Raw genomic sequence first — 20,000 nt, 5'->3', positions numbered from 1 at the left:
TCTCTCTCATGCACGCACACACACACACGCACACGCACACGCACACACACACACACACACACACACACACACACACACACACACACACACACACACACACGCACACACACACAGTCAGACTGAGAGCTATTGGGATCCTCTAATTCAACTCTTTGAGTGTTTGACTAATCTATGATCCCTCATCTGAAATGAGTTAACGGAGAAATATTAATGAAATATGAAACTGTAATTTTTATTAAGCTTCTATTACGTTGTTCATTCATCATCAGAGGCTGTGAAAATGTCCCTTTCAGAGTGAATCTAAAAGGCTGGCCTGATGTCTTTGTGTGAATGATAATATCTTGAAACTAAATTACAGTGTTCGCTTCCAAATACTCCAGTGATGATTCACTCAATCAACCCACTCTGCTATTATTAAACATCTGAACCGACAACAATGAAATCCTTTCTCTCTCTCTTTTCTCTCTCTCTGTGATCTCCCTTTGTCTCTCTATCTCGATATACCCTGCACCTTAGAGACTGCTACCCTATGTACATAGTCATTGAACACTGATCACTTTAATAATGTTTACATAGTGTTTTACTCACTTCCTATCTAAATACTGTATTCTAGTCACGGCTCATCCTCTATAACTACTGATGTACACACCTTTTCTATTCACATACTGGCCATAATGTCTATACAGTCGTGGCCAAAAGTTTTGAGAATGACACAAATATTATTTTTCACAGTCTGCTGCCTCAGTGTCTTTAGATATTTTTTGTCAGATGTTACTATGATATACTGAAGTATAATTACAAGCATTTCATAAGTGTCAAAGGCTTTTATTGACAATTACATGAAGTTGATGCAAAGAGTCAATATTTGCAGTGTTGACCCTTCTTTTTCAAGACCTCTGCAATCTGCCCTGGCATGCTGTCAATTAACTTCTGGGCCACATCCTGACTGATGGCAGCCCATTCTTGCATAATAAATGCTTGGAGTTTGTCAGAATTTGTGGATTTTTGTTTGTCCACCCGCCTCTTGAGGATTGACCACAAGTTCTCAATGGGATTAAGGTCTGGGGAGTTTCCTGGCCATGGACCCAACATATCGATGTTTTATTTCCCCGAGCCACTTAGTTATCACTTTTGCCTTATGCCTTTTGCCTTTGCAAAATTGTGAGTGAGCCCACTCCCTTGTCTGAGATGCAACCCCACACATGAATGGTCTCAGGATGCTTTACTGTTGGCATGACACAGGACTGATGGTAGCGCTCACCTTGTCTTCTCCGGACAAGCTTTTTTCTGGATGCCCCAAACAAACGGAAAGGGGATTCATCAGAGAAAATGACTTTACCCCAGTCCTCAGCAGTCCAATCCCTGTACCTTTTGCAGTCTGTCCCTGATGTTTTTCCTGGAGAGAAGTGGCTTCTTTGCTGCCCTTCTTGACACCAGGCCATCCTCCAAAAGTCTTCACCTCACTGTGCGTGCAGATGCACTCACACCTGCCTGCTGCCATTCCTGAGCAAGCTCTGTACTGGTGGTGCCCTGATCCCGCAGCTGAATCAACTTTAGGAGACGGTCCTGGCGCTTGCTGGACTTTCTTGGTCGCCCTGAAGCCTTCTTCACAACAATTGAACCGCGCTCCTTGAAGTTCTTGATGAGCCGATAAATGGTTGATTTAGGTGCAATCTTACTGGCAGCAATATCCTTGCCTGTGAAGCCATTGTTGTGCAAAGCAATGATGCCGGCACGTGTTTCCTTGCAGGTAACCATGGTTGACAGAGGAAGAACAATGATTCCAAGCACCACCCTCCTTTTGAAGCTTCCACTCGGCTATTCGAACTCAATCAGCATGACAGAGTTATCTCCAGCCTTGTCCTCGTCAACACTCACACCTTTGTTAACGAGAGAATCACTGACATGATGTCAGCTGGTCCTTTTGTGGCAGGGCTGAAATGCATTGGAAATGTTTTTGGGGGATTCAGTTCATTTGCATGGCAAAGAGGGACTTTGCAATTAATTTGATCACTCTTCATAACATTCTGGAGTATATGCAAATTGCCATCATACAAACTGAGGCAGCAGACTCTGTGAAAATGTATATTTGTGTCATTCTCAAAACCTTTGGCCACGACTTTACACACCATTCACATACATACACATATATCTATTTATATTCTGGACTATTGGATTATGTGTGTATTGTTATTGTATTGCTAGATATTGATGCTCTGTTGGAGCTAGAAACATAATCATTAGATATTGATGCTCTGTTGGAGCTAGAAACATAATCATTAGATATTGATGCTCTGTTGGAGCTAGAAACATAATCATTAGATATTGATGCTCTGTTGGAGCTAGACACATAACCATTAGATATTGATGCTCTGTTGGAGCTAGAAACATAACCATTAGATTATGATGCTCTGTTGGAGCTAGAAACATAATCATTAGATTATGATGCTCTGTTGGAGCTAGACACATAACCATTAGATTATGATGCTCTGTTGGAGCTAGAAACATAATCATTAGATTATGATGCTCTGTTGGAGCTAGACACATAACCATTAGATATTGATGCTCTGTTGGAGCTAGACACATAACCATTAGATTATGATGCTCTGTTGGAGCTAGACACATAATCATTAGATTATGATGCTCTGTTGGAGCTAGACACATAACCATTAGATTATGATGCTCTGTTGGAGCTAGAAACATAATCATTAGATTATGATGCTCTGTTGGAGCTAGACACATAACCATTAGATTATGATGCTCTGTTGGTGCTAGAAACATAACCATTTCGCTGCTCTTTTGGAGCTAGAAACATAACCATTTCGCTGCTCTGTTGGAGCTAGAAACATAACCATTTCGCTGCTCTGTTGGAGCTAGAAACATAATCATTTCGCTGCTCTGTTGGTGCTAGAAACATAACCATTAGATATTGATGCTCTGTTGGTGCTAGACACATAATCATTAGATATTGATGCTCTGTTGGTGCTAGAAACATAATCATTTCGCGGCTCTGTTGGAGCTAGAAACATAACCATTAGATATTGATGCTCTGTTGGAGCTAGACACATAATTATTTCGCTGCTCTGTTGGAGCTAGAAACATAATAATTTTGCCTGTGACAACGTCAGCAAAACGTTGCATGTGACCAATAAACTTTGATTTGGATTTGATCTCAATCTCTGTATCGTTCACCCTCTTCTCTCTCTCTCTTTCTCACCCCCTCTCTTTCTTTCTCTGCGTCTATTGTTTCATTGAGCGCTCCATCCATGGACAGTTTGGGATTGTCCCTGCAGCCCTTTAGTAGAGAAAACAGAGTATTTACTTATCACATGTACAGTCCTGACCTCTACATAGCTACACACAACCTTGGGAGTCAACATGTCTACACACACACACACACACACACACGTTCTCTACCTCACCCTGCCACTGAGTTGGCAGGAGCACTGACAGATCCTCTGAGGCCCCATGCTCTGTATTGATTTGATTTGGAACAGGCAGTGGCACAGACAGCCCTGCCTGCCACGGTGACCTGCACTCTTAAAAAGCCCCCTGCTTAGTCTGCTAGATGTACACTACACACTCACACTCTTCCACAAGGGACCGTTTCATAGTCTAGTCACTCCTCCAAACACCATGGACTCTTTCATAGTCTTCTCACTCCTCCAAACACCATGGACTGTTTCATAGTCTTGTAACTCCTCCAAACACAATGGACTGTTTCATAGTCTTGTCACTCCTCCAAACACAATGGACTGTTTCATAGTCTTGTCACTCCTCCAAACACAATGGTTTCATAGTCTAGTCACTCCTCCAAACACAATGGTTTCATAGTCTAGTCACTCCTCCAAACACAATGGTTTCATAGTCTAGTCACTCCTCCAAACACCATGGACTGTTTCATAGTCTAGTCACTCCTCCAAACACCATGGACTGTTTCATAGTCTTGTCACTCCTCCAAACACCATGGACTGTTTCATAGTCTTGTCACTCCTCCAAACACCATGGACTGTTTCATAGTCTAGTCACTCCTCCAAACACAATGGACTGTTTCATAGTCTAGTCACTCCTCCAAACACCATGGACTGTTTCATAGTCTAGTCACTCCTCCAAACACAATGGACTGTTTCATAGTCTTCTCACTCCTCCAAACACCATGGACTGTTTCATAGTCTTGTCACTCCTCCAAACACCATGGACTGTTTCATAGTCTTGTCACTCCTCCAAACACCATGGACTGTTTCATAGTCTAGTCACTCCTCCAAACACCATGGACTGTTTCATAGTCTTGTCACTCCTCCAAACACCATGGACTGTTTCATAGTCTTGTCACTCCTCCAAACACCATGGACTGTTTCATAGTCTAGTCACTCCTCCAAACACCATGGACTGTTTCATAGTCTAGTCACTCCTCCAAACACCATGGACTGTTTCATAGTCTTCTCACTCCTCCAAACACCATGGACTGTTTCATAGTCTTCTCACTCCTCCAAACACCATGGACTGTTTCATAGTCTTGTCACTCCTCCAAACACCATGGACTGTTTCATAGTCTTGTCACTCCTCCAAACACAATGGACTGTTTCATAGTCTTGTCACTCCTCCAAACACAATGGACTGTTTCATAGTCTTGTCACTCCTCCAAACACAATGGACTGTTTCATAGTCTTGTCACTCCTCCAAACACAATGGACTGTTTCATAGTCTTGTCACTCCTCCAAACACAATGGACTGTTTCATAGTCTTGTCACTCCTCCAAACACCATGGACTGTTTCATAGTCTTGTCACTCCTCCAAACACAATGGACTGTTTCATAGTCTTGTCACTCCTCCAAACACAATGGACTGTTTCATAGTCTTGTCACTCCTCCAAACACAATGGACTGTTTCATAGTCTTGTCACTCCTCCAAACACATGGTTTCATAGTCTTCATACTCCTCCAAGCTTAAATCAGGACTGTGATTGAGAGGTGGTGTGTGATCTTACTCAAAGTACAGAGTTAGAAACAAGAAATGTAATACAATGCAGTCTAGCCCCCTAAAGTCGATGTCCGCGCCCCCACTGAAATATAATTAGTATAATAAACAATTACCATAAATAATCTGTCCGTTTAAGTTAGATATATATATATTTTTTGCATTGGATGCGTCTCAATCCACCACATCCCAGTGTTGCACTTCCTCATCTGTGGTGAAAGGTGGCAGAGCTAGAGCTGTGTTTGTCAGACCATGAGACATCTCATCTGTGGTGAAAGGTGGCAGAGTTAGAGCTGTGTTTGTCAGACCATGAGACATCTCATCTGTGGTGAAAGGTGGCAGAGCTAGAGCTGTGTTTGTCAGACCATGAGACATCTCATCTGTGGTGAAAGGTGGCAGAGCTAGAGCAGTGTTTGTCAGACAATGAGACATCCAATCTGTGGTGAAAGGTGGCAGAGCTAGAGCTGTGTTTGTCAGACCATGAGACATCTCATCTGTGGTGAAAGGTGGCAGAGCTAGAGCTGTGTTTGTCAGACAATGAGACATCCCAATCTGTGGTGAAAGGTGGCAGAGCTAGAGCTGTGTTTGTCAGACCATGAGACATCTCATCTGTGGTGAAAGGTGGCAGAGTTAGAGCTGTGTTTGTCACACAATGAGACATCCCAATCTGTGGTGAAAGGTGGCAGAGCTAGAGCTGTGTTTGTCAGACCATGAGACATCTCATCTGTGGTGAAAGGTGGCAGAGCTAGAGCTGTGTTTGTCAGACCATGAGACATCTCATCTGTGGTGAAAGGTGGCAGAGCTAGAGCAGTGTTTGTCAGACAATGAGACATCCCAATCTGTGGTGAAAGGTGGCAGAGCTAGAGCTGTGTTTGTCAGACCATGAGACATCTCATCTGTGGTGAAAGGTGGCAGAGTTAGAGCTGTGTTTGTCAGACAATGAGACATCCCAATCTGTGGTGAAAGGTGGCAGAGCTAGAGCTGTGTTTGTCAGACCATGAGACATCTCATCTGTGGTGAAAGGTGGCAGAGCTAGAGCTGTGTTTGTCAGACCATGAGACATCTCATCTGTGGTGAAAGGTGGCAGAGCTAGAGCTGTGTTTGTCAGACCATGAGACATCTCATCTGTGGTGAAAGGTGGCAGAGCTAGAGCTGTGTTTGTCAGACCATGAGACATCTCATCTGTGGTGAAAGCTGGCAGAACTAGAGCTGTGTTTGTCAGACCATGAGACATCTCATCTGTGGTGAAAGCTGACAGAGCTAGAGCTGTGTTTGTCAGACCATGAGACATCTCATCTGTGGTGAAAGGTGGCAGAGTTAGAGCTGTGTTTGTCAGACCATGAGACATCTCATCTGTGGTGAAAGCTGACAGAGCTAGAGCTGTGTTTGTCAAACCATGAGACATCTCATCTGTGGTGAAAGGTGGCAGAGCTAGAGCTGTGTTTGTCAGACCATGAGACATCTCATCTGTGGTGAAAGGTGGCAGAGCTAGAGCTGTGTTTGTCAGACCATGAGACATCTCATCTGTGGTGAAAGGTGGCAGAGCTAGAGCTGTGTTTGTCAGACCATGAGACATCTCATCTGTGGTGAAAGCTGGCAGAACTAGAGCTGTGTTTGTCAGACCATGAGACATCTCATCTGTGGTGAAAGGTGGCAGAGTTAGAGCTGTGTTTGTCAGACCATGAGACATCTCATCTGTGGTGAAAGCTGGCAGAGCTAGAGCTGTGTTTGTCAGACCATGAGACATCTCATCTGTGGTGAAAGGTGGCAGAGTTAGAGCTGTGTTTGTCAGACCATGAGACATCTCATCTGTGGTGAAAGCTGGCAGAGCTAGAGCTGTGTTTGTCAGACCATGAGACATCTCATCTGTGGTGAAAGGTGGCAGAGTTAGAGCTGTGTTTGTCAGACAATGAGACATCTCATCTGTGGTGAAAGGTGGCAGAGTTAGAGCTGTGTTTGTCAAACCATGAGACATCTCATCTGTGGTGAAAGGTGGCAGAGCTAGAGCTGTGTTTGTCAGAACATGAGACATCTCATCTGTGGTGAAAGGTGGCAGAGTTAGAGCTGTGTTTGTCAGAACATGAGACATCTCATCTGTGGTGAAAGGTGGCAGAGTTAGAGCTGTGTTTGTCAAACCATGAGACATCTCATCTGTGGTGAAAGGTGGCAGAGTTAGAGCTGTGTTTGTCAAACCATGAGACATCCCAATCTGTGGTGAAAGGTGGCAGAGTTAGAGCTGTGTTTGTCAAACCATGAGACATCCCAAAAATTGGTATTCTCACAAAATTTTCTGCAACATCCAACCGGTTTGACCTCTATGGAAAGATGAGACTCTCACTCTCATAATGGTGTTCTATGCTCTACGACCCCCACAAGTGTCTTGGGACTCACTTGAAGTCGATACAGCCGACCTGTAACTTCTGTCTGTAGTGTCCGAACAGTTTGGGCTACACACTAATATGACCCCTCTGTGGAAAGGTAGTTGTTTTTCTCTAGGACACCCACGGGCCTCACAAGATTCATCTGAAGGTCCCCCGGTACCAGTTGAAAAAATGTATGGAAGTATATATGGAGACTGTTTAGTGCCAAAAATAAGGCGTTAAATACAAATGTTTCCTGATCTTTCTTCTATCTCTCCGATATAGGACAGACACTTCACAACAAACTTCCTTTAGATTTTTTGGGGGAAGGACTATATGAATCTGTTATTCAATGCGTTTGTATGTGCTAATAGCAGTAACGCCATTTTTTAAAATATTTCTTGGTGATACTTCAAGGGATCTTAAAATTCAAAATCAAATAGCTAAATGATCCTTGTTATGACCTTCTTAAAACAATCCCCCCCTTAGACTCTTATGGGCTAGCTGAACAACTGTAAATGTACAAGTATTGAGAGTCCCATTGACAGTGTCCCACACATTCACACAATATAGATGAGATCAGAAATGTGTGTGTGTGTGTGTGTGTGTGTGTGTGTGTGTGTGTGTGTGTGTGTGTGTGTGTGTGTGTGTGTGTGTGTAATCCAGAAAATTAACAGCTCAGTTGGATTACAGTGTTAAACCACAGAGCTGTGACAGTATTCCCACAGCTGTCATCTGGATTGTCAAACACTCGCCCCAGGGATCGACTCAGGGAGACGCTTAGTATGTGTGTGTGTTAGTGTGTGTGTTTTTGTGTGTGTGTGGTTGTGTGTGTTTGTGTGAATCGCTTATTAAAAGTTATTGAGAGGGCAATGAAAACTCCCACTCTGATGGGAATGGGGTACAGAGAACAGAGACACACATGCAGTCAGGCAAGCGCGCACACACACACACACACACACACACACACACACACACACACACACACACACACACACACACACACACACACACACACACACACACACACACACACACACACACACACACACACACACACACATATTCTTGTTAAATACGTCTACACACACGCACACACACTGTAACTAATACACAGTGATTAGGGCTAATTACCAGGATATGTTGTATTTACATTGGTCTGAGGTCGACAGAGGTAAGACAGATACAAGGAAGTGACTCAGGGGTTTATAGTGAAGAGATTGCCAGATCTATCAACCTGATCTACCAACCTGATCTTTGTCAGCAGCATACCACCCTGCATCCCACTGCTAGCTTGCCTCTGAAGCTAGGCAGGGTTGGTCCTGGTCAATCCCTGGCTGGGAGACCAGATGCTGCTGGAAGTGGTGTTGGCGGGCCAGTGGGAAGCACTCTTTCCTCTGGTCTAAAAATAATAAAAGTGACTGGGGACATTACCCTGTGTTGGGTGCAGTCTTCCGGCTGGGACGTTAAACAGGTGTCCTGACTCTCTGTGGTCACTAAAGATCCCATGGCACCTATCGTAAGAGTAGGGGTGTTAACCTCAGTGTCCTGCCTAAATGATTTCAAGGCTGTATGTAGGCAGCAGCCTCTGTGTTAGTGATGGCTGTTTAACAGTCGGATGGCCTTGAGATAGAAGCTGTTTTTCAGTCTCTCGGTCCCAGCTTTGATGCACCTGTACTGACCTCGCCTTCTGGGTGATAGCGGGGTGAACAGGCAGTGGCTCGGGTGGTTGTTGTCCTTGATTATCTTTATGGCCTTCCTGTGACATCGGGTGCTGTAGGTGTCCTGGAGGGCAGGTAGTTTGCCCCTAGTGATTCGTTGTGTAGACAGCACCACCCTCTGGAGAGCCCTGCGGTTGTGGGTGGTGAAGTTGCCGTACCAAGCGGTGATACAGCCCAAAAGGATGCTCTTAATTGTGCATGTGTAAAAGTTTGTGAGCATTCTTCAGCCTCCTGAGGTTGAAGAGGCGCTGTTGCGCCTTCTTCACTACACTGTCTGTGTGGGTGGACCATTTCAGTTTGTCCGTGATGTGTACGCCAAGGAACTTAAAACTTTCCCCCTTCCCCACTGCTGTCCCGTCAATGTGGATAGGGGGGTGCTCCCTCTGCTGTTTCCTGAAGTCCACGATCATCTCCTTTGTTTTGTTGACCTTGAGTGACAGGTTGTTTTCCTGACACTGTCTCGTCATTGTTGGTAATCAAGCCTATTACTGTTGTGTCGTCTGCAAACTTGATGATTGAGTTGGAGGCGTGCGTGGCCACGCAGTCATGGGTGAACAGGGAGTACAGGAGGGGGCTGAGCACGCACGCTTCTGGGGCCCCAATGTTGAGGATCAGTGAAGTGGAGATGTTGTTTCCTACCTTCACCACCTGGGGGCGGCCCATCAGGAAGTCCAGGACCCAATTGCACAGGGCGGGGTTAAGCCCCAGGGCCTCAAGCTTAATGAGCTTGGAGGCTACTATGGTGTTGAATGCTGAGCTATAGTCAATGAACAGCATTCTTACATAGGTATTCCTCTTGTTCAGATGCAATAGGGTAGTGTGCAGTGTGATGGCGATTGCATCGTCTGTGGACCTGTTGGGGCGGTAAGCAAATTGAAGTGCTTGTCAGAGCACAGGCAGAAGTAATATATCTATGCTCGCTGTGATGTCTGTGAGCAGGGGAGACTAATCTGTCTCAGAGAGGGCCTTCGCCTCAGAGCGTCTGAGCTGAAACACATCACGGACAGACGAAGACATTCTGACACACTCGCCTGAGTGTGCCAGAGCGCAGAATAGCTGATTAATTTATGAACGTGCAACACCCGTTGAATATGACCAGTGTCAGTAAACGTTGGCAAAAAACGCGTGTCAGAAAATGTAAAAAAAAGAAAGAAAAAAGTGTCACATTCTCCCTGGGGGTGTATTATGAACAGATTTGAATAAGATTTAATGTTGCTAAAATGATGTCAGTTCCACTTTAAGGAAAAACTACAAAGGAGAACACATTACATTAATAATTACTGAGTAGATACGATGAGAAAGATCTCTTAATCAATTAACATCTTAAGTAATTAACTAAATAACCATAATTAAGCCCTTCATCGCCGCTAAAAATGACTTAGTATGTCCAATAAAAGCCATTCTCACTGCTTGGCTTAATCTTATACGCTTTATCTATCTCATCTAATTTAGATAGATCGTATCCCCTCAACGGAGGTGACGAGAGGAAACCGACACCAAAGACGTTCAAACACACTTCCTAATCTAACATTTTCATTATTTCCTGAGAAAATCGATTAAGCATTCCGTATCGGCATGAAGCAGGTGTGAGTTACGTCTGGGATAAAACATGTGACTTCAAAAGGAGTTAAAATCGCCAAATGTCAGCCATTTCTGATCCCTCTGATCCTCCCGATCCTTGCGTGACAACCATGTTGACATTCCGTAGAAACGGAGGAAGTAACACACATCAAAAGACCTGAAGAAACTGAATTCATATCAGTGACTCTCAGAGACTGACCTGCATTTTAAAGGTCAGCTACACTCCAGAAGGTTGGAACAGTTTGCAGGAATGGTCTCTCACAGTCATATTGTATGTATACAGTATAATGTATAGATAGAGACCTGAGTTTTTGCCTGGACTTGTCACATGGTCAGGTAAACTTCCTGGTCCTATTATGATATATTTATACATGAAGGTAAACCTCCTAGTCCTTTAATGATATATCTATACATGAAGGTAAACCTCCTGGTCCTTTCATGATATATTTATACATGTACAGCCGTGGCCAAAAGTTTTGAGAATGACACAAATATACATTTTCACAAAGTCTGCTGCCTCAGTTTGTGTGATGGCAATTTGCATATACTCCAGAATGTTATGAGGAGTAATCAGATGAATTTAAGTCCCTCTTTGCCATGCAAATGAACTGAATCCCACAAAAAACATTTCGACTGCATTTCAGCCCTGCCACAAAAGGACCAGCTGACATCATGTCAGTGATTCTCTCGTTAACACAGGTGTGAGTGTTGACGAGGACAAGGCTGGAGATCACTCTGTCATGCTGATTGAGTTCGAACAACAGATTGGAAGCTTCAAAAGGAGGGTGGTGCTTGGAATCATTGTTCTTCCTCTGTCAACCATGGTTACCTGCAAGGAGACATGTGCCGTCATCATTGCTTTGCACAAAAAGGGCTTCACAGGCAAGGATATTGCTGCCAGTAAGATTGCACCTAAATCAACCATTTATTCATCTAGAACTTCAAGGAGAGCGGTTCAATTGTTGTGAAGAAGGCTTCAGGGCGCCCAAGAAAGTCCAGCAAGTGCCAGGACCGTCTCCTAAGTTGATTCAGCTGCGGGATCGGGGCACCACCATTACAGAGCTTGCTCAGGAATGCAGCAGGCAGGTGTGAGTACATCTGCACCCACAGTGAGGTGAAGACTTTTGGAGGATGGCCTGGTGTCAAGAAGGGCAGAAAAGAAGCCACTTCTCTCCAGGAAAAACATCAGGGACAGACTGATATTCTGCAAAAGGTACAGGGATTGGACTGCTGAGGACTGAGGTAAAGTCATTTTCTCTGATGAACCCCCTTTCCGATTGTTTGGGGCATCCGGAAAAAAGCTTGTCCGGAGAAGACAAGGTGAGCGCTACCATCAGTCCTGTGTCATGCCAACAGTAAAGCATCCTGAGACCATTCATGTGTGGGGTTGCATCTCAGCCAAGGGAGTGGGCTCACTCACAATTTTGCCTAAGAACACAGCCATGAATAAAGAATGGTACCAACACATCCTCTGAGAGCAACTTCTCCCAACCATCCAGGAACAGTTTGGTGACGAACAGGAGTGTCATTTCCTGAGCGTGTAATTTCCGGTCACAACTTGCAGACTTGTTTAAGTGTTGCTGTGCGTTTTTGTTGCCAACCTTACTTTGCTACCTGACAACTTTATGGTTTTACTTTTTAATTACCGTTTATATTTTTAGTTTTTCCCTCACTGAACTTTTTTTCATTCAACTTTTTCCACTCCGGACGCTTTATCTTGACATGGTTCATCAGGACTTCCAACAGTCGAAGCTAAGTTGTAACATTAACATGATGCCTTCTATTTGCAGTCGCTGTACTCATAATATACAGGAGAACGATCGCCTTACGGCGAGGATAGCTGTGCTGCAGGCCCAGCTTCAGACGCAATCGTTAGGCAAGGGTAATTTCAGTGTAGGAAAGGATGAAAGAGCGTCTGTGCCACCAGTAAGTACAGATAGTAACGTTAGTACAAATCCTCTCGCACGGTCCCCGCAGCCGGACAACTTTCTCGTGGCTTCTGGAGGGAAATGCTGTAGGAATGCTCAACCGGTGTCGCTCATTCAGCCGACAGAAACTTTCAACCGGTTTCCCCCATTAAGCAGCGAGTCGGGGTCTGAAACCGAGCCTTCTCTGGTCTCTACTCCTCCCGTTACGTGGTCTGAGACGCCGAAGCTTCCCACCATTAGCTCTGACAAATTGAAAACCTTAGTCATTGGCGACTCCATTACCCGCAGTATTAGACTTAAAACGAATCATCCAGCAATCATACACTGTTTACCAGGGGGCAGGGCTACCTACGGTAAGGCTAAACTGAAGATGGTGCTGGCTAAGGCTAAAACTGGCGAGTGTAAAGAGTATAGGGATATTGTTATCCACGTCGGCACCAACGATGTTAGGATGAAACAGTCAGAGGTCACCAAGCGCAACATAGCTTCAGTGTGTAAATCAGCTAGAAAGATGTGTCGGCATCGAGTAATTGTCTCTATCCCCCTCCCAGTTAGGGGGAGTGATGAGCTCTACAGCAGAGTCTCACAACTCAATCGATGGTTGAAAACTGTTTTCTGCCCCTCCCAAAAGATAGAATTTGTAGATAATTGGCCCTCTTTCTGGGACTCACCCACAAACAGGACCAAGCCTGGCCTGTTGAGGAGTGACGGACATCCTAGCTGGAGGGGTGCTCTCATCTTATCTACCAACATAGACAGGGCTCTAACTCCTCTAGCTCCACAATGAAATAGGGTGCAGGCCAGGCTGCAGGCTGTTAGCCAGCCTGCCAGCTTAGTGGAGTCTGCCACTAGCCCAGTCAGTGTAGTCAGCTCAGCTATCCCCATTGAGACTGTGTCTGTGCCTCGACCTAGGTTGGGCAAAACTAAACATGGTGGTGTTCGCCTTAGCAATCTCACTAGAATGAAGACCTCCTCCATTCCTGCCATTATTGAAAGAGATCTCAATACCTCACATCTCAAAATAGGGCTACTTAATGTTAGATCCCTCACTTCAAAGGCAGTTATAGTCAATTAACTAATCATTGATCATAATCTTGATGAGATTGGCCTGACTGAAACATGGCTTAAGCCTTATGAATTTACTGTGTTAAATGAGGCCTCACCTCCTGGTTACACTAGTGACCATATCCCCCGTGCATCCCGCAAAGGCGGAGGTGTTGCTAACATTTACGATAGCAAATTTCAATTTACAAAAACAAATGACGTTTTAGTCTTTTGAGCTTCTAGTCATGAAATCTATGCAGCCTACTCAATCACTTTTTATAGCTACTGTTTACAGGCCTCCTGGGCCATATACAGCGTTCCTCACTGAGTTCCCTGAATTCCTATCGGACCTTGTAGTCATAGCAGATAATATTCTAATTTTTGGTTATTTTAATATTCACATGGAAAAGTCCACAGACCCACTCCAAAAGGCTTTCGGAGCCATCATCGACTCATTGGGTTTTGTCCAACATGTCTCTGGACCTACTCACTGCCACAGTCATACTCTGGACCTATTTGTCACATGGAATAAATGTTGTAGATCTTAATGTTTTTCCTCATAACCCTGGACTATCGGACCACGATTTTATTACGTTTGCAATCACAACAAATAATCTGCTCAGACCCGAACCAAGGAGCATCAAAAGTCATGCTATAAATTCTCAGACAACCCAAAGATTCCTTGATGCCCTTCCAGACTCCCTCTGCCTACCCAATGATGTCAGAGGACAAAAATCAGTTAAACACCTAACTGAGGAACTCAATTTAACCTTGCGCAATACCCTAGATGCAGTTGCACCCCTAAAAACTAAAAACATTTGTCATAAGAAACTAGCTCCCTGGTATACAGAAAATACCCGAGCTCTGAAGCAAGCTTCCAGAAAATTGGAACGGAAATGGTGCCACACCAAACTGGAAGTCTTCCGACTAGCTTGGAAAGACAGTACCGTGCAGTATCGAAGAGCCCTCACTGCTGCTCGATCATCCTATGTTTCCAACTGAATTGAGGAAAATAAGAACAATCCAAAATTTATTTTTGATACTGTCGCAAAGCTAACTAAAAAGCAGCATTCCCCAAGAGAGGATGGCTTTCACTTCAGCAGTAATAAATTCATGAACTTCTTTGAGGAAAAGATCATGATCATTAGAAAGCAAATTACTGACTCCTCTTTAAATCTGCGTATTCCTCCAAAGCTCAGTTGTCCTGAGTCTTCACAACTGCCATGACCTAGGATCAAGAGAGACACTCAAGTGTTTTAGTACTATATCTCTTGACACAATGATGAACATAAACATGGCCTCTAAACCTTCAAGCTGCATACTGGACCCTATTCCAACTGAACTACTGAAAGAGCTGCTGCCTGTGCTTGGCCCTCCTATGTTGAACATAATAAACGGCTCTCTATCCACCGGATGTGTACCAAACTCACTAAAAGTGGCAGTAATAAAGTCTCTCTTGAAAAAGCCAAACCTTGACCCAGAAAATATAAAAAACTATCGGCCTATATCGAATCTTCCATTCCTCTCAATTTTTTTTGAAAAAGCTGTTGCGCAGCAACTCAGTGCCTTCCTGAAGACAAACAATGTATACGAAATGCTTCAGTCTGGTTTTAGACCCCATCATAGCACTGAGACTGCACTTGTGAAGGTGGTAAATTACCTTTTAATGGCGTCAGACCGAGGCTCTGCATCTGTTCTCGTGCTCCTAGACCTTAGTGCTGCTTTTGATACCATCGATCACCACATTCTTTTGGAGAGATTCGAAACACAAATTGGTCTACACGGACAAGTTCTGGCCTGGATTAGATCTTATCTGTCGGAAAGATATCAGTTTGTCTCTGTGAATGGTTTGTCCTCTGACAAATCAACTATAAATGTTGGTGTTCCTCAAGGTCCCGTTTTAGGACCACTATTGTTTTCACTATATATTTTACCTCTTGGGGATGTCATTCGAAAACATAAATGTTAACTTTCACTGCTATGCAGATGACACACAGCTGTACATTTCAATGAACCATGGTGAAGCCCCAAAATTGCCCTCGCTAGAAGCCTGTGTTTCAGACATAAGGAAGTGGATGGCTGCAAACTTTTTACTTTTAAACCCGGACAAAACAGAGATGCTTGTTCTATGTCCCAAGAAACAAAGAGATCTTCTGTTGAATCTGACAATTCATCTTGATGGTTGTACAGTCGTCTCAAATAAAACTGTGAAGGACCTCGGCGTTACTCTGGACCCTGATCTCTCTTTTGATGAACATATCAAGACTGTTTCAAGGACAGCTTTTTTCCATCTATGTAACATTGTAAAAATCAGAAACTTTCTGTCCAAAAATGATGCAAAAAAATGTATCCATGCTTTTGCTAGGTTAGATTACTGCAATGCTCTACTTTCCGGCTACCCGGATAAAGCACTAAATAAACTTCAGTTAGTGCTAAATACGGCTGCTAGAATCCTGACTAGAACCAAAAAATGTTATCATATTACTCCAGTGCTAGCCTCCCTACACTGGCTTCCTGTTAAGGCAAGGGCTGATTTCAAGGTTTTACTGCTAACCTACAAAGCATTACATGGGCTTGCTCCTACCTATCTTTCCGATTTGGTCCTGCCGTACATACCTACACGTACGCTACGGTCACAAGACGCAGGCCTCCTAATTGTCCCTAGAATTTCTAAGCAAACAGCTGGAGGCAGGGCTTTCTCCTATAGAGCTCCCTTTTTATGGAATGGTCTGCCTACCCATGTGAGAGACGCAGACTCGGTCTCAACCTTTAAGTCTTTACTGAAGACTCATCTCTTCAGTGGGTCATATGATTGAGTGTAGTCTGGCCCAGGAGTGTGAAGGTGAACGGAAAAGCTCTGGAGCAACGAACCGCCCTTGCTGTCTCTGCCTGGCCGGTTCCCCTCTCTCCACTGGGATTCTCTGCCTCTAACCCTATTACAGGGGCTGAGTCACTGGCTTACTGGTGCTCTTCCATGCCGTCCCTAGGAGGGGTGCGTCACTTGAGTGGGTTGAGTCACTGACGAGATCTTCCTGTCTGGGTTGGCGCCCCCCTTTGGGCTGTGCCGTGGCAGAGAACTTTGTGGGCTATACTCGGCCTTGTCTCAGGATGGTAAATTGGTGGTTGAAGATATCCCTCTAGTGGTGTGGGAGCTGTGCTTTGGCAAAGTGGGTGGGGTTATATCCTGCCTGTTTGGCCCTGTCCGGGGGTATCATCGGATGGGGCCACAGTGTCTCCTGACCCCTCCTGTCTCAGCCTCCAGTATTTATGCTGCTGTAGTTTATGTGTCGGGGGGCTAGGGTCAGTCTGTTATATCTGGAGTACTCCTGTCTTATCCGGTGTTCTGTGTGAATTTAAGTATGCTCTCTCTAAGTCTCTCTTTCTCTCTTTCATTCTTTCTCTCTCTCGGAGGACCTGAGGCCTAGGACCATGCCTCAGGACTACCTGGCATGATGACTCCTTGCTGTCCCCAGTCCACCTGGCCGTGCTGCTGCTCCAGTTTCAACTGTTCTGCCTGTGGCTATGGAACCCTGACCTGTTCACCGGACGTGCTACCTGTCCAAGACCTGCTGTTTTCAACTCTCTAGGGACCACAAGAGATACTCTTAATGATCGGCTATGAAAAGCCAACTGACATTTACTCCTGAGGTGCTGACTTGCTGCACCCTCGACAACTACTGTGATTATTATTATTTGACCATGCTGGTCATTTATGAACATTTGAACATCTTGGCCATGTTCTGTTAAAATCTCCACCTGGCACAGCCAGAAGAGGACTGGCCACCCCTCATAGCCTGGTTCCTGTCTAGGTTTCTTCCTAGGTTTTGGCCTTTCTAGGGAGTTTTTCCTAGCCACCGTGATTCTACACCTGCATTGTTTGCTGTTTGGGGTTTTAGGCTGGGTTTCTGTACAGCACTTTGAGATATCAGCTGATGTAAGAAGGGCTATATATATACATTTGATTTGATTTGATTTGAATGCATTTTCCAGCATGATGGAGCACCTTGACATAAGGCAAAAGTGATAACTAAGTGGCTCGGGGAACAAAACATCTATATTTTGGGTCCATGGCCAGGAAACTCCCCAGACCTTAATCCCATTGAGAATTTGTGGTCAATCCTCAAGAGGCGGGGGGACAAACAAAAACCCACAAATTCTGACAAACTCCAAGCATTGATTATGCAAGAATGGGCTGCCATCAGTCAGGATGTGGCCCAGAAGTTAATTAACAGCATGCCAGGGCGGATTGCAGAGGTCTTGAAAAAGAAGGGTAAACACTGCATATTGACTGCATAAGAAACACGAGCACTGCATAAAACACTGCATAAGAAACACGAGCAATGGACATTAGACCGGTGGAAATCTGTCCTTTGGTCTGATGAGTCCAAATTGGCGATTTTTAGTTCCAACTGCCGTGTCTTTGTGAGACGCAGAGTAGATTCCAAGTGAAGCTGGTTGAAAGAATTCCAAGTGTGTGTACACATGATTCCATATGTGTTATTTCATAGTTTTGATGTCTTCGCTATTATTCTACAATGTAGAAAATAGTAAAAAATAAAGGAAAACCCTTGAATGAGTAGATGTGTCCTAACTTTTGACTGGTGCTGTAGGTAAACGTGGTGTGGGTGGCGTAGTTCTTTATTTACTGATGACTACTGGAGTTTCCTTATTTCCAACCACTATACAGAGGCAGTGTGGTTTTATGTGTGTGATAATATTTCATTTGTTTCATTGGAGTATAAACCACTGTCTCTGGCTATCTGTCTCTTAGGGTTACTGCACTGGTCACTATCTATTGTGATCACGTCTAGGTACAGGAGCCTCTGTATTTTACACGCACGCTCACCCGTGCGCACACACACGGACACACACGCACGCACCACTGCTCACACACACTCTATCAGCCTGCTTTATCACCGTCATCTTATAAATGCCTTAGGTGTGTGTGTGTGGACTCAAATCGATAGCGAGTAGCCCGCTGCTAACTGTAAATCTTCGTTGGGCGACAGTGCACTCTATTCCCACCGGGTTCTCATCATCTCTGGAGGATTGAAGGGGACTGAGGGGTCTTTGGCTCTGTGGCCCCATCACAGACATCAATACAGTATGGAGCTGATTACTGCAGGACTGGCTCTCTGTGTGATAAAGGTTAACTACTGATTCTGGGTCTAAAGGAATCTGTCAGGGGATGATCACAAACACACACACACACACACACACACACACACACACACACACACACACACACACACACACACACACACACACACACACACACACACACACACACACACACACACACACACACACACACACACACTCACTCACTCACTCACGACGCGCACGTAAACACACACACACCTTTTTAAAAGAGTTGATAGGTTTTTCGTAAAGGGAAAATCAAGTGGAAATTACAAACTCCAGAAGCCTTTTTAAACTTCAAATGCACGACATGTAAAAAATGTCCTGCACTGCAGGAAAGTTCTCTTGCAACAGGCTAATCAGATTAAGATCCTACATCTGTAGTTTCCTCCAACAGCTTAAATGAATCAAAAGATCCTAATCAGAAAGATGTCAGATGCCTGTCGCTCCTCACAAGACTGGGAGTTTACCAGCTCCACCACCATGTCTGCCATCATTCCTTTAAACCTCCACAGTCTTTCAGAGAGCAATGAGAGTAAAGAGAGGGAGACAGAAGTTAATAACTTTGCATGTGGTAGGTTTGAACTTTCTTTCCAGGGCCCACCCAGGGATGAACTTTGGGTGGGTGTGTGACTGCCTGATACAGATTAGCAAAGCACTGAACTTTAAAAAGAGATGCCACTCTTTTGGGGGCAGAAATGAGCTCAATAATAAATATAAATCATTAAACAAACTCGTGCATCTGTATCCCAAGCCCTCCTACTCACTCACTCACTCACTCACTCACTCACTCACTCACTCACTCACTCACTCACTCACTCACTCCCTCTCTCCCGCCTTCCTTCTCTCTGTCTCTCCTCCTTCCCTCCCTCCCTCTCTCTCCCTACTTTTCTCTCTCTTTCCCTCGCTCCCTCCGTCCCTCTCTCTTTCTCACTCTCTCTCCCCCCTCCCTCTCTCCTTCCCTCTGCTCTCCCTCTAATGGTTGGCCTCCTCCTAAACAACATCAACAACATGTCAATTAGCCTCTTTAATCCGCGACAGGAGAGTTAGACACCATGGTATCAGCTGAGGTGAGAGATGAAAGGGAGAAACTGGGAAATTGGAGCCAGAATGGTGCTTGTGTCAAGGAGGAGAGAGAGAGGGAAAGTTGGGAGTGGGATCCATAATGGTGTTGATTCGAGGAAGCTAACATTATTAGCCCCAAACTGATAATGCTCTGTGTATTTTCATTGTGGAAGTTCATTAAC

At 44.6% G+C, this 20,000-nt stretch overlaps 1 protein-coding gene across 1 annotated transcript in view; it reads right to left on the bottom strand.

The window, feature by feature from the left end:
* The window catches only part of LOC120050435 (semaphorin-5A-like), a 275,882-nt gene that overhangs the window by 16,154 nt on the left and 239,728 nt on the right, over positions 1-20,000 (bottom strand). The gene's annotated exons all lie outside the window — the stretch shown is intronic.

Source organism: Salvelinus namaycush, chromosome 7, assembly GCF_016432855.1.
Source record: "Salvelinus namaycush isolate Seneca chromosome 7, SaNama_1.0, whole genome shotgun sequence".
NCBI classification, from domain to species: Eukaryota; Metazoa; Chordata; class Actinopteri; order Salmoniformes; family Salmonidae; genus Salvelinus; species Salvelinus namaycush.
The sequence above is the reverse complement of the archived record's forward strand: the minus strand, read 5'-3'. Positions and strand labels throughout refer to the sequence as shown.